The 15,543-nt window shown below is 33.5% G+C and overlaps 1 pseudogene; it reads left to right on the top strand.

Moving 5' to 3' along the window:
- LOC136377164 (rho GTPase-activating protein 17-like) overlaps nucleotides 1-5,876 on the top strand; it is a 146,807-nt pseudogene extending 140,931 nt beyond the window's left edge.
- Nucleotides 5,877-15,543: the final 9,667 nt, after the last annotated feature.

The raw sequence follows: 15,543 nt of genomic DNA, 5'->3' as shown, positions 1-15,543 counted from the left end.
TTTCTAGAAACAATCATTCCAGAAATTTGTTACAATTTTTATTTAATTCTAATAATAATTTCTTGAATAAATGACATTATAACAATATTGTGCTTATAAATCCAGACATTATAACTTTGTCAGATTTTACTTCTATCATTAAAGTTTTGTAGGTTTTACTAAAGAGCTACAATACATATTATCCATATAGGTTTTATATTTTTCAGTGCTTTTGTACATATTTTAATTTTAGTTTCATTCTAAAATTGTTTCATCATATACAGACATACAATGAATTTTAGATAGTGATATTATAACAAGTGACCTTACCAAATTAATTCTAATAATATTTGTGTATATTTCTTTGGCTTTCATATGTAGAATATTATTTTTACTATGAATAAATCTAATTGATTCCATCTTTTATAAACTGTATGTATATATATATATATATATATATATATATATATATATATATAAAATTTATTTTATTTTTTTCCATTGTTCAACTTGCTAGGATCTCAAACATAATGTTGAATAAGAACAGGTAAAAGTGAAAGTTCTTACTTTTCTAAAATGTATTGGAAAGATTCATGTTTATATCAACAAGAATATAACTTATGTTGTTAACTACCAAATTCACATAAATGACTTTTATAGAATGAGAATATTTTCTTCTATTTCTAGTTTGCTTTAAACCCACTTATAACTATTCTATTTTGAGGGTTATCTTTCCAAAGCAAAACAAATATTCAAATATTTTAGCTTAACAAGAACACATAGGCTGAAGTAGAAACCTGAGAGTAAGTAGGTGATAATAACATACACTGTAAATCAAAAGACAGCTACCATGGAATCCTGCGTCTTAAAGAAATGTCTGTACATTCAATATGGAAAACAGACCCTTACCACAAAACTGACTCTAGCATCTTCTCAACTAGGTTATATATTCTTGGTATCATGTTTTAGAATCAGATGGCTTCTTATGTCTTTTGCATAACTGCTCAGTCATATTTTTTAATAAGTAAGATATAGTATAAATAGTTGTTATGACAAATAAATATAAAAAGAATATATGTAAACCCTCAATTTATCCACTGGCATAAAGCAACATTTATTATTTTTAATTATTCTAGTGGTATGTTTTAGGTGATAAAGATATAAACACGATCATCATGAAGATGATGGTGATAAAAAATAGTGATTATTAAAAAACTGGATGCACAGTTTTGTTTTAATGCTCATGGTAGACTAGTCAAATAACTACTGAACCTAAAATGAGAAATAAATCACTACTTAAAAGAAAATACATTACCCTATTGAAAAAGTAGGCAGTAAGATCCAAGCTACCTTCCATACAAGATATCTCAAGGTAAGAGTAACTGACATTTTATTTAATTTTAAAAAGTTATATTACTGTCCTTTTTAATTTTTATTTAGCAATTATATTTAATAGGGTGACACTCGTCCATAGGAACACATAAATTTTAAGTATCCATCGCCATAGCATGTAAAGTATTCATTGCATTATGTGCCCATCACTCAAAGTCAAAACACTTTCTGTCACCATATATTTGTCCCCTTTACTCCCCTCCCCCCCACCTCCCTTCCTCTGCTAACTGCTTCACTTTTGTCTATGGCCAAGTAACTGACATTTTAAAACATTCATATAAAATTGAGTTGACAGTGAAAACTACTTAAGAAGTTTCTGTAATTTTTCTCTCTAGTTATGTAAACTGCTTGTCCAATCAATGTAGTCTTTTTAGTCTATTTTTCATTTATTCTCTTCTTTATTCCAAACAGGTGATTTATTACATACAATACTTCAAGTTGAAATTATTTAAATGAGAAGAGCCAGGAAGTACAAGTAAAATAAATTAACTAAGCTTTGTACATATTATGCCTGCATTGAGGTCATGCACTTTTCCTGGAAAAAGTCCACTTCCAGTCAAAGCTATTTATCAGCTAAGAGCCAAACAAATATGTAGTTCAGTGAATATACAAGATGAAACACAAACAAGGGTTTTTTCTAAAGTCTTAAGAGGACTATGAAACCTACTAACATTTAACAGAGAAAATGGTGATGTAAGATGAACTTGTATTATAAGTTCTTACATTACAATAATCTAAGCAATATGTTATGAAGTGTCTGGGTAAGGTGCTCATATAATGCCAAAGCAGAGCTGGGATGAAAAATTTTATAGTGGCCTATTGTGAAGAAATTCAGCTGCATCATTCTTTTTGATTTTATAAAAGTTAAGCACACTTGAATATCTCCTATTCCTTTGAAATTTGCCTCATGTATCTCTTAATAGAAATTTGATCAAATTCAAAACCAGTATCTGTGTTTTGTCCTCAAACAATATATTTTATTTATTAAGGATGACTATCTCTATAAAATACCAACTGATTTATGCTTTTTGACAAACACATATCATTATTTACTTAGCTGTAAGGCTTATTTTCTCTGTGGAAGAGATGTAAGGAAGTGGTTGTTCATCTTATCTGCAGAAATATTTATCAATGCCTATGACTTGAAAAAAATGCACATTAAACTTTTGAGCTGATTTGTCTATATGAAAATTATTATATAAAAATTTGTTCAAAATGTTTAATTAAAATAAAATACTCTAAAATTATGTCAGATGTGTAGGTACAAGTAAAAAATAATAGAGTTATTGAGTTATTCTTCAATAAAAATCTGTTATTAATGTGTGGTATGTGAATTAAATATTAGCATAATTGGTGAGAGACCCAATAAATATGCTGCCTAAAAATATTTTCCAGAATGTTTCTGGTTTTTTTTTGTATAATTGATAATTTATTATTTTTTGATTGATTGATTTTTAGAGAGAAAGAAAGGGAGAGAGAGAGAAACATCAATTTGTTGGTTCACTTATTTATGCATTCATTGGCTGATTCTTATATATGCCTTGACTGGGGATTAAACTAAGAACCTTGGTGTATCAGGACAACAGTCTAACTCACTGAGCTACTTAGCCAGGACCAGGAATTTATTATTTTTTAAATACAGACTGACAGTTTAACTGTCCATCTCATTCCTGAAGGGTTCTGAGTGATAAATTATCTTCTGTAATCTTGATTACCTAGCAATGTTAAACTTGCAAAATATTTTTTAAAAATCCTTTAAATCTTTTCTCAAATGTGCATCCATATCATTGCTTCTATACAGATTCAGTTAAAGCATATTTACTACTTCACTGAATAATTGACCATTCAGACTCTATATCACATAAGGAGTAAAACTAATACTTGTAAGTCTTCTGCTTAATGCATAAAACAATGGCATTGGTGGCAACAATAGAGTAATTACTAAAGACTGTATGAACTGAAAACTGACTAATATTGGATAGATTGATAGAAGTTAGTTACATTTCAGACACAAAGTTCCTTAACTTCCATTTAATATTAATGTTTTACTTTTTAACTGTATATGGAGAGCTTGTATAAAATGATTTTGGAATAGATGTTAAAGGAAGAGAGAATAAACTTTTAATTTGGTAGCATATACTTCATCATTTACTGTATGAAAGAGATAAGTCACTTTCAAATTTACATTTCAATGATAACTAAGGTAAAATTATTTCTTTTTTGGAAATAGCAACTCTATAACTATTTCTTTTTTGTGTGACAGAGACAGAGAGAAAGAGACAGTGAGAGGGATAGACTGACAGGAAGGAAGGGAGATGAGAAACATCAATTTTTCCCTGTGGCTCCTTGGTTGTTAACTGACTACTTTTTCATATGTGCCTTGGCCAGGGGGCTACAGCAGACTGAGTGACCTCTTGCTCAAGCCAGTGACCTTAGGTTCAAGCCAGCGACCTTTGGACTTAAGCCAGCAACCATTGGGTCATGTCTATAATCCCGTACTCAAGCTGGTGAGCCTGTGCTCAAGCCTTGGGTTTTCAAACCTGGGTCCTCTGAGTCCCAGTCTGACACTCTATCTACTAAAAAAATACATCCTAAAAGAGATTTCTCCTACAAATATTCAAACTGTATAAACATTAAATGCTATATTTGAACTATGCAATTTAAAATAAAGTGATAGCACATATATTCCATGTGTTTTCACACTCCCACATTTCACCTAACCTTGTTTTTGCAAAGTTGATACAACTAACAAGATGCTTTAGCTCAGTTCAACTTGGAGGTCCTTCCAGAGAGCAACTGGAAGTGAGATGGCAGAAAGGAAACACAAAAACAGAAGTAAGAATGTGATACTAAGTGACAAATAGCACCTCCACTGGCCGGCCTGGGAGCCACTGATGCTGCTGCCACGTTGCCCTGTTGGGTCTGATCCCCTAGAGCAGGGGTCTCAAACTCAACTCAGCATGTGGGCTGCAGAGCAAGATCACAGCCGTTTGGCGGGCCGCACTAGGTCTACAAAAGGCAACTGTTATGCAACACTTTTCTCACTGCAGTTGAAAACAAAAAAAAATCAGTACAACAAGCACAATCGTACATGCAGTTTACTCAGTGTCACAAAACAACCAGAAACTGTAGTTCGCATCACAACTGCTGTTAACTAAGCTAATATCTAGCTAGGATGCTAGAGAAATGAAAAATACAAGTAGGCCCCTAGGCTTACTTAATTTTATCCAAAATATTTTGAACTTTGTGGATTAGTCTGCGGGCCGCACAAAATTGTTCGGCGGGCCGCGAGTTTGAGACCCCTGCCCTAGAGTCAGGCTGTAACTGCTGCAGTGAAGAAGTTAATGGCATGAAGCACCCAGGCAACCAAACCATGGGCAGAGCTGTGAAAACAGAAGTCCTCTGTGAAGCTCTGTTACAAACCATGCTTTGCATGAACACAGTGCAATCAATGTGCCAGCATTTCCACAACACCCTAATGATGTGCTTCCAGGGCCAGCATGCACCAATGAGAACATGTGAGAGGCATCAGCTAAGCTAGGAGACTTTCTCTTGGTGAAGATGCTGGACACATGTGGAGATGTGGAACATCACCTGACAATAGAACTTTCTCAGCATGAAATCTTTGTTGAGGGAAAAATTGTGGACCTTCTGTATGGCATAGCAGAGGAAGAAATCTTTAAACTTCCAGAAACAGAAGAAACAGCTCACAAAATTGGTTTTAGATTGAGATTTTGTTAGAATCAGGTGGGACTAAGCTCACACATCTTCAGGAGTCAACTTTCAGGGCCTTCCATCAAAAACAGAAATGGATGAAGTTGGAAATAAAGTAGAACAGTGTCAGGATCAATTTCCAACAGACATGCACCAATGAATGGCCAAAGGTAGGCACTACGGCAATTTCTTAGGTTCATTATTAGAAGCAGGAACAGATTACCATAGAAAAACATCCGTGGTCTTGGAAAAAGTCCTCCCTGAAATGTAAGCTGATCAAGATAAGTGGGTGAAAAAAACAGCATTAGGACTCCTGTGAAAGAATATCTGTGGGAGTTCAGTGTAAGCCTGTGTCACACTGCTCCTGGAGACCAACATGAAGGGGAAGGACAGTTTTAAATTGGGGGTGGGGCCTTTGAGTTAAAGTAACTGAGAGCTGCTTTAGACTGTTGTACTTCTCACCGGCTACATTCTAGTCAGACCCCCATGCTGTAGCAGTTGCTTTCAAGTCCCAATTACAGAAATTGTCTGAATTTTTGATGACTTTTTATCCCTATAAATAATGGTCACAGGTTGTAGGTGTAAAAAATTAAGACAAAAAAACTTCAAGATTTATGAAGAACATGTCATAAGCTACTACCACAAAAGTTTGTTAACTTTATGTATTGAATCAAGTTACTTATGGAGCTTGCTCATACCAGCAGCACTAATAAAATGCTCCTAGAGACACTGCAATCATTTCAGTGCCTAATTTGTTATGGGTCAAAAGTGAAGGCATCTTCCTGACCTGAGGTTGCACAATGGATAGTGCCAATCTGGAGTGCTGAGGTCACCGGTTCAAAATTCCAGACTTGCCGGGTCAAGGTACACACAAGGAGCAACAGTGAGTTGATGCTTCCCACTCTTTCTACCATCCTTATTTTCCTCTCCTCTCTCTAAAATGAAGAAATAAAATCTAAAAAAAAGTGAAGGAATTCTTGCTGAAATGGCTATATCCATATCCATTAATTTTAGGTGGTTACAGTCTTGAATGGATCATTCAACATACCGATTGTGGTTCTTTCTTAAAATGGATAAATTTAATATATCAGAGGCATTTGTGCCTCATAATTCTCCCAAATTTTATAACTACTCATTCCACACTAGAAATGACTTTATCTTCGGGACCCTGGAGAAGAAATGGTCTGTCAGCATCATAGTAATGGAAGGATACTTGGTTAAGAAGGAAAACTTTAGATGTGAATCTTATGGACTTCTAGGGTGGCATTCTAAAGAAAATATATAACCTCTACTTTCCTTTTTTTTTAAAGAATTTTTTAAAGACTTCATTTAATTTTAGACAGCATAGAGAGAGGGGTAGGAGGAGCAAAAAACATCAACTCCCATATTTGCCTTGACCAAGTAAGCCCAGGGTTCCAAACCTGTGACCTCAGTGTTCCAGGTCAATGCTTTATTCACTGCACCACGACAGGTCAAGCACATCCCCTCTTTTTAACTGCCGCTCCCATCCACTAATTAATTCACCTTGGTTTCAATGAGTCCAGAACACCCTTCCAGAGTTCTAGAGCTGAAAGCAGTACAGAGAATAAGACCATCCCAGAGTTTGTGGACACGTTGGAGCAGAGGTTATGCCCCTTTGAAACTAAGGACTTGCATCTGTAGTTATATCCATACCAGGAAGAAACTGGAGTCAGATAACTATTGGCCAAAACCAGGCTTAGGGAGCTGCTGGTTCTTAACAGCTTTTTGTTTGTCCAACTCACAATTCCTCTGATCTTAACACTTACACTTTGAGCTGTTAAAGCCTTGCTCTATCCAGTACCCCTAAAACCAGAGAAACCACCTTTGGGATATTCTGGGGGCAAGAGTTGTCAGGAATATTTTAGCATTCACTTAATCTCTCACTAAAGATGTCTACCAGCAGTCTTCCTTGTCTTAGCATACAGAACAGGCTCTAGGCCAGCCCTCCACTGACTCCTAGCTCTCTGTACACTGGAGATACTCCAGAAGCTTGTTTATATATGTGTTCAGCTTGATTATATATGTGTTCAAAATCTCCCATTGACAATGATCCAACCTAAGCTTGCCTCTAGTACAATCCAAAATGAGTAGCCAGGGGCATATCAATCTCACAGCATCACCCATTGAGCATGGACTTCTTCTCCTGAGTCCAACACCACCCATAAAGGATAATACAAGACTGCTTACTTTTTAGACCCAAGCTGTGAGTAACCTTGAGACTGTGCTGCTACATAGAACTTTACAAATATCAAGACCAGTAGCAAAGCCAAGATATTGACCCAAAGCGGCTCCACCCCCTATCTTTATGATGCTCTCTCAGCAATCTCACCAACATAGTAGTGACAATTTTCAAATAGTAATAAATATATGATCTTCCATATTATGTAAGAATTATAACTATAATATAAACAACAATAATTAATAGTTTCCAATCCAGGACAAAAGAACAAATTTCAATGACCCTGAAGATCAAACAAATGTACATGTCACTGTTTTCTTAAGGCAATATATACTTTGTTTGTTTCTCTTATCCAAATACAGCCAACAATTTTAGCAATGGCACAGACATCATCATTATTGCCAATAAGAAATTGAGTGCATTGCAACTGTCTATGTCACTAATCATGTCAATGAGTTCAGACTGACCTGTGGTACATCTAGGGCAGAGCTGGTATCTTTAATAACTTCTTTCAGAATTATTAAGACATTTTTTTAGTCTTTTCTATGTTTATGATTAGCACCACTAGAGACACTAATTTGATTGCTTATATGTAAAAAATAGTAATTTTGATGAGTAGAATAATCAAAAGTGGCCTTTAATAAAATAATCAAGAGTGGCCATATTTTGGATATGGTGCCTGGATTAGAATTTCCAGCCTTGGTTGTTTATAGAATTATGGTCCCTATGTAGAGACAACTCTTCAAATATTATTCTTAAATTTCTTTCTCTCTCTTTCTTTTCTCTTCCCCTCTGGCAGCTAGGGCTCAATTGCAACGAGTTGGCTCTGGGTGCTGACGATGGCTCCATGGTCTCTGCCTCAGGCACTAAAAAATGAATCCAGGTGCAATGGTGTAAGGGCACCAGATGAGCAGAGCATCACTCCCTAGTGGGCTTGTCATGTGAATCCTGGTGGGGGCACATGATGGAGTATGTCTCTGCTTCCCCTCCTCTCACTAAAAAAAAGAAAAAAAGCTGGGAGATTTCATCACTTACAGATATGCTTTGCAAAATTTGTTACAAGTTCTTCAGGCTGAGGGGAATTATACTGCTTTAACAATGGATTTAATAAGGGAAGAGTATTAGAGAAGGAATGAAGATAAAATAAAATATTATGTTTTTTTAATTTTTAAATGTTCCAAAAATGACCCTTATTAACATAATAATAGCATACATGTATTGAGTAATTCTGGCATATTGATATGTAGACTGAAAGAAAGCAATGCCACAAGAGGACAGGAAAGAGATATGGAATACTCTAGTATTGTGTAGCAGTACAGTGTCATTCAAAGGTGAACTGACATTGTTTTTCAAATATACACTGTAACTCTAGAGCAACCATTAAATATTTTCAAAAATAGATATAAATTATATGCTAAGGGAGGAGAGAAATGAGATCATATCGAATTGTTAAAACAAAAGAAGAGAAACAGCAAAAAGTGTAATTAATAGAAAACAGATACATGTATTAGCTATTTCAACATATTAATAATCTCTTCAAATAGAAATGTTCTAAATACACCAACTATAAAACAGATGTGAAAATAAATTTATAAAATAAGACTAAACTGTATGTTATTAATAAGAAACCCACTTTAAATATAAAGACATAGACGAGTTAAAACTTAAAAGGTAGAGAATGATGTACTATGATAATACTATAAAAATAACAATAAAGTACCGTTCTATTCAAAATGCACTGACTATTAACTTCAGGGTTTAATGTTACAAGAAAAATTTCTCTATTATTGTTAGACAGTACACATTCAGAAAGCATAATTCCTACATAGCAAATTCATGTAACTTTTACTACTATTAAACAATTGTCTTAAGGTTTGTACATTTCATTAAAAGGTTTGGGCCCTGGCCAGATAGCTTGTTTAATTAGTGTACTCTTGATACACAAAGGTTACAGGTAGGGTTCCATACCCAGTCAGGGCACATACAGAAACAGATCCATGATTTTCCTCTTTCTCTCTCTCTTTCCATCCTCTCTAAAATCAATAAGTAAATTTTTAAAAATTTGGAAATTCAATAAAAATAGTTAATAGCACTTTTAGTATTGTACCATACTTTGAAAAGTCTTACTGGTTAAATAATTTTAGCTTTTATTTCAAGATTAAAGACATTGAATATTGCTTAAGAAGATGTGTAAGGCCAGTAGCCACGGCTACCATTACAGCCACCTGGCCCATTGCAGGTTCGCTTTAGATTCGGACAGATGGTAATGAAACAACAGAGCCAAGAGCTAGGGGGCTATTACCTTTAATCCTAGCTTGCACCCAGTGGTCAAGTAAAAACACACACTGGGCTCCAAAACCCACTCATTCAGTGCTCACAAAGCTACTGACTTATCCAAGTTTCTTAGAATCAAAGGTATCTACCTCACCAGCCTTGTTCACCTCTGTTCCCCATCTCCTTCTCTCTGCACAAACTGGTTTCTCCTTCAGCACTCCGCCATCTTGGCTGCTTCTCCTCTCCTCCACGTGGCCTTACTCTGCTCTCCTCTAGCATGGGCTCCTCCTAGAATGTAATCCCTCTTCTCCCGGAATAATGTGATCTCTCTTCCTTTTAAAACCTTTTGGTGCAAAAGCCCTCCCCCAACACACATTAATACAATCACACCCATCCCAAGCAGTCACCTGGGCAATGGGCTTCCACGTGGGTAGCGCCATCTTTAACAAAGTGAGCATAGTATATTTTATCTGCCCAACAAGATGTTTTAAAGAAAATTAAATTACTTCTAAATTTATTTCATAAATTAATTTTATAGAGGTATTTTGATTTAACAATGAAGATGATATTGCAAGAAATTTGAAAAGGCTAATGAAATCTATTTCCAATAAATGTAACTCAAAAAAACTGTATGAACAATTCATTGAACACTAGTGTTCACATTCTCTGTAGATATATTTTAAATCAATTTTATGCTAATGTAGATTACATGCCTGGGGCAAGGTATATGTTGTTTTATTTAAACAGTGAATTAAAATGCACATAAGAGAAATACTCTTTTCAATTTCAGAGATTGGTTACACAATGAAAGTTTTTAAAGAAAAAGTGGACAGTAAAATAACTATTGAAATTGCTTAAAATTGTTTCTGTATTTTATTAGTCTTTACATTTTATTTATTTTTATATGTTTTCTGCAATCAATGACACAATTAGTTTGTAATTATAGAGCATTTATGGCATCTAAGCTTTGTAGGAAGTACTGAATATATTTCTGAAATTTGAAATTTAAGCCATAATTTAATACATCTAGTTCACATGATTAAGTACTCTGTTCTATGAATCTTTATCAATGTATACAGTCTTAGATCTCTCATTCAAATCAGAATATGAGATATATATCATTCCAAAATTGTTGTCATGTCGTTCTGCAGTCAGCCCCTCCTCTTTCCTCTAGGCCCGTGATGGGGAACCTTTTTATAAAAACCGCCCACTTTTGCAGTGCTGGTCAACCTGGTCCCTCCTGCCCACTAGTGGGCGTTCCAGCTTTCATGGTGGGCCTACTGCAAAAGTGGGTGGTCTTTATAAAAAGGTTCTCCATCACAGCTCTAGACAGTGGTCATAATGGGTCTGATATCTGTTCCTAAAATTTGTCTTTGAAAGAATGTCACATAAATGAAATCATGCAATAAATAATGTTTTCAGTTTGATTTTTTTCACTTCGCATGATGTATCTGTGATTCATCTGTATTGTCACATGGAGCCATGTTTCATTCCTTCTTATGGTAGAATAGTGTTCTGTTGTTGGAATTTGGATGTATCCTGTTTGTTTCTTCATTTCACAGTTGAGGGACATGTGGCTGGTTTCAGTATGTTAAAATTAATAATAAATCCTCTTTATACATTTTTAAACAGGTTTGTGTGAACATTAGTTTTCATATAGCTTAGAAGAATTTCTCAAAGTGTGGGTACTGGGTCATATATTGAATGCATGTTTACTTTATCAGTTCTGCCAAACTGTTACTAGAGGCATGTACAATTTTGCATTCCCCTAACAATATAAACACTCAATTATCCCATATCTTTTACTAGTACTTGCTGTAGTTTTAAAGGCATTCTAGTAAGTGCATTTTTGTTTGCATTTCATTAATTAATAATGATGTTTGTAGCATCTTTCAGTATGATTATTTGCCAGATATTCTCCTTCTCTGATAAAATATCTGATCAAATTTTAATTGGGTTACTCATTTACTGCTTTGAATAGCCTTTCCAAATTATGTATACAATTTCTTTATGAAGTAGGTCATATACAAATACTTTCTCTTACTTTGTGCTTAAATGTGCAGTTTCTTAAGTTTTCATTTCAGTAAAGTTCAATTTAGTAATTGTATATTTTTATAGATAATGCTTTTAGACATATCATGTAAAATTTCTCATAATTTGAAAAAATTATAATTTTAGGTCTTACTTTCAGGTCACAATATAGCTTGGTTTAATTTTTAAATACACTTAACAGTAAGTGTGTTTACATGAGTGTTTTTCAGAAATATATCACTACTCAACTTGTAAAATATAATTTATAAAATTATAATTTTCAACACTTTTAGGTTATAGTATTATCAGTAAATTTTACTAATTTTTAAATTTAATAAAACTTGATCTAACATATTTTCTAAAAGTGCATTTAAATTAAAATATTAAATGTAATTATAAACATAAATATAAATATCTAGTTGAATTCATGAGGACTCTTCCAACTGAAAATCTAGTTTTTATTAATTATATGTAAGTATCTAATTTTAATCATGAGAAATATAATGATGTTGATAATGTAAATTACTGGAAACAGATATTCTAATTTTTAAAGAACACATTAACATATGGATATAAATAATAGATAAAAATTGTATAGCCCAAAGTTAAATTCAGTGTAATTTCAATCTTGAAGAAATTCACCAGGATAGCAAATGTACTTAATCACTGAAAATGTTCTAAAATTAGATGCTATAGCTAAAAGCACTCATTATATCTTTTTAAAATATGTACATATTTTTTCATTTGCATTTATTGAAATATAGAAACATATTATAAATAGTTTGTCTCACAGAAACCCACAAAGTTATTTTAGTAAGGTTGTTGTTCATTTGTTTATTTTTATTTTTGCTATACCTGAAATATCTCCCATTGGCCTTTTATGAGAAAATTATTGCAAAATAAACATTATATCAGAGATATTCTATAGGGAAAGTTCAAAATAAAGCAATAACAGAGGATTGTTTGAAAGTATTTTACATGTGCCTTTAACATTTTTGTATGAGATATTTCTTACTGCTTTACTTAAATGGTTACTTTGACTGAAATGAATATGAATTTGCATATTCACAGCAAATCACTTCATGAAATCATATTTATTCTTTAGTTATGCAAGTAATTAATAAAATGCCTACCTTCTTTGAAAAGATCTCAGTGTTATTCTCTAACACTTATCTATTTATCATGATAAAGAGATCCCTATAATACCTCAGCCATCAGGAAGTCTCCAGAATTCACTAGCAGTTTTATAAATGTCAACTCCTGATTATTACATGGGAAAGTGCAGCAGAGCAGTAAAGCATCAAACTGGCCTTTTGGCAATCGCTAGAGTATTATATTTAAAGGTCAAATGTACATGATTATTTTACCTGAGCCACCTTGTTGAGAAGAAAGGGTCTGAATCATTTAAAACTTCTTCTAATTTTCTTTTATAATTCAAAAGTTATAAAAAATATAGTTAACAAAAATATAAAATAATTTATTGCAAAACTATTTATACACATGAGTAGTTTGGGTTAAAATACATTTGCATGTACAGTACTCTGACTTCATATGGTATTGAAGTTTAATAAAATTTTTAAAAGATCCTTGAAAAACAATGTTGTGATTATTTCTCACTTTACATTAGTCACAATAGAGCTACATGACTATAAACTGACACCAAAAATCAAGACTCAGAAAAGACAGAGATGTAGGAGTATATCTCCTCATATTTAAATGAATCATAACAGGTAGAGCTAACTTTTATTCTGAAATACATTAGGAAGTCCATCACGTAATACATTTATATATTTTCTTTGAACACACTGCTCACAAAAAAGTCTAAATTCCAGCCTAAAATACTATCTCTTGGCCAATTTTAATAAAGATCAGATGACTAATTAAGGCATTGACATCTACTTAAGTATATTAGTACATAATTTTTCTAGATTAATTAAATGCTCTATCCCTTTCAAACACGTTTCATTTGAATTTCACCATTATCTGTAAATCTTTTTATAAAATATTTATACATATCTTCAATATTTTTGTGCATTTAGATTAAAAGTAAATCTAGAAATAATCTAAGAAGAGGTCAAAATCTAGACAGGAATGTAGATCAAAACTACCAATATTCATTAAAAAAAAAAGTACAGCTTAAGGAATATAATCAATAATAACATAATAGTTATGTACAATGCCTGGTGGGTACTTGAAATTCTGGGAGACAACATTGTCAAGTATATAATTGTCTAGCCACTATGCTGTACACCTGAACTAATACAAAATAATATTGAATGTGAACTGTAATTGAAAAAATAGTGAAGATTTCTTATGAGACACTTTGCTTTCAATATGACATCCAAAACAGACACAATTCCACATGCCAGAATAAAAACTTCCAAAATTAACATTTTCATAAAAGTAATAAGATCACTGAAAAATACTGTTAAAATAAATTAATAATAATAATGTTTCCATAAAGAAAAATACAGGTTCAGGTGACTTTACTTGTAAATTCTAATAAATCATTAAATAAGAATTGGCAATTAGTTTTCACAAACAAATCCAAACCTTACATGTTATTTCTACACAACTCATTTTATAAGATCAGTATTATTCTAATGACAAATCCAGACAGATGGCACAAGAAATGAAAACTGCAGGCAAATGTACTGTACAAATATAAATATAAAAATCCTCAATAAAAGATTAGCAGGCCCTGGCCTGGTTCTCAGTGGATGGAGCATTGTCCCAGCATATTGATGTCCCAGGTTCGATCCTGGTCAGAGTACACAAAAGAAACAACATCTGTTTCTATCCCTATCCTTCTCCTCCTTCTCATCTTCTTCCCCTTCCACAAACAGTAGCTCAATTAGTTTGTGTGTCACACAAGGCACCGAGGATAGATCAGCTGATCAGAGCATGTCAGCCTCAGACATTAAAAATAGCTTGGTTCATTGTAGCATTGGCCCAGGTGCAGGTTGCCAGGTGGATCCTGGTAAGGGAACATAGGGGAGTCTGTCTCACTATCTCCCCTCCTTTCACTTTAAATAAATAAATAAATAAATAAATAAATAATCTGAAATTGACCTTGAAATAAATTTTTTATTTTTTCTTTCCTATGTGCAGACTTTTCAATTGACTCAAAGGAAAGCTAATAGGTTTTATAGGAATCTAATGCTAGTTCAAACACAATCACAATGAACATTATTTGGAATAGGCTTGAGATGAGAATTTTAAAATGTTCCAAAAAGAAATATTAGTAAGTAAGAATAGAAATCCTCATAAGCTTCTTGATGAGCACTTCCTGGTGTTCATGTAGGAAAATTGGGAGCCAAGAAAACCTCAACTGGTTCAAGTCCTCTCAACACTAAATATTCACTAACTACATGGTAACCTCCTTTTAATACTGCTGTCTGGAATGCTCTTTGATTCCCTGGTCTCTGGAGCTTCTGGAGATTATGCCTTCATCATTCCATGAGCTCTCCAATAGGAACATGTTTCAATTTCCGACACTAATTATCAATTAGAAAACTTTGCACTGCCTGCTGTGATCTTCACATGGGAATTCCTGCCCTCTAGCTTTCACCAAATCCCTTTTTTTGCGTCTGAATTCTCACAGAGCACTGAATCATAGAATTGCTCCAGAGATTTTCTATGATACAACTTGATTCTTAACACTTTGGAATTATCGGTGTGTCTCTTTTCCTCTCTTCCCTGAACATACAGCCTGTGTATGTAGTGGGATCAAGTGCAGACTGGTTCTTGAACCAGGTTGCCTTGAGCTAGATCACATAGTTCTTTGAGTGTTGCCTCTGAATAGAATGGGCCTGCTTAGCCTTGTGTGATCAGATGACTGTGGGGTTATTTGTTTGTTTGTTTTCACATGTTTATGGTGCACAATGCTATAATTTAACATCTACATTCACTACAAAGTAATCATCCCCAAAAATCTAGTTACTATCTTTCAA

Source organism: Saccopteryx leptura, chromosome 6, assembly GCF_036850995.1.
Source record: "Saccopteryx leptura isolate mSacLep1 chromosome 6, mSacLep1_pri_phased_curated, whole genome shotgun sequence".
Taxonomy (NCBI): domain Eukaryota; kingdom Metazoa; phylum Chordata; class Mammalia; order Chiroptera; family Emballonuridae; genus Saccopteryx; species Saccopteryx leptura.
This window is presented reverse-complemented; position numbering and strand designations above follow the sequence as displayed.